Source organism: Otolemur garnettii, unplaced genomic scaffold, assembly GCF_000181295.1.
Source record: "Otolemur garnettii isolate 467f Iridium unplaced genomic scaffold, OtoGar3 scaffold00021, whole genome shotgun sequence".
Classification (NCBI taxonomy): Eukaryota; Metazoa; Chordata; class Mammalia; order Primates; family Galagidae; genus Otolemur; species Otolemur garnettii.
In genome coordinates, this window is record NW_003852416.1 from 18,161,797 (window position 1) to 18,162,690 (window position 894).

The window sequence follows — 894 nt, forward strand, 5'->3', positions numbered from 1 at the left end:
AAGCGAGTCTCCTGCCTCAGCCTCCCAAGTAGCTGGGACCACACGCGCCCGCCACAACGCCCAGCTAGTTTTTGGTTGGCGGGCCGGGGCTGGATTCGAACCCGCCACCTTAGGTGTATGTGGCTGGCGCCTTAGCCACTTGAGCCACAGGGGCCGAGCCGCATTACCTTTCTAAGGTTGATAAAAGCTTGAAGTCAGGGCCAGGCATGGTAGTTCAAGCCTGTAATCCTAGCACTCTGAGGCCAGGGCAGTTGGATTGCTTGAACTCAGGAGTTCAAGACCAACTCCAGCAAGAACAAGACTTCTTTTTTTCCTGTTTAAGAGAGAGAGTCTCACTTTGTTGCCCTCGATAGAGTGCTGTGGCATCGCAGCTCACAGCAACCTCCAACTCCTGGGCTTATGCGGCGTCACAGTTCACAGCAACCTCCAACTCCTTGGGCTTAGGTGATTCTCTTGCCTCAGCCTCCTGAGTAGCTGGGACCACAGGCACCTGCCACAATGCCTGGCTATTTTTTTGTTGTTGTTGCACTTTTGCCAGGGCCGGGTTCAAACCCACCACCCTCAGTATATGGGGCCGCACAACACTTTCTTTCTACTAAAAACTAGCCAGGGCCAGGCACAGTGGCTCACGCCTGTAATCCCAACACTCTGGGAGGCCAAGGAGGGTGAATTGCCTGAGCTCACAGGTTGGAGCCAGCCGGAGGCAGAGCGAGACCCCCACCTCTAAAAATAGCCAGGTGTTGTGGCTTTGCCTGTAGTCCCAGCTACTTGGGAGGCTGAGGCAAGAGAATCACTTGAGCCCAAGAGTTTGAGGTTGCTGTGAGCTACAATGCGACAACACTCTACTGAGGATGACAAACTGCGACTCTGTCTAAAAAACAAAAAACTAGCCAG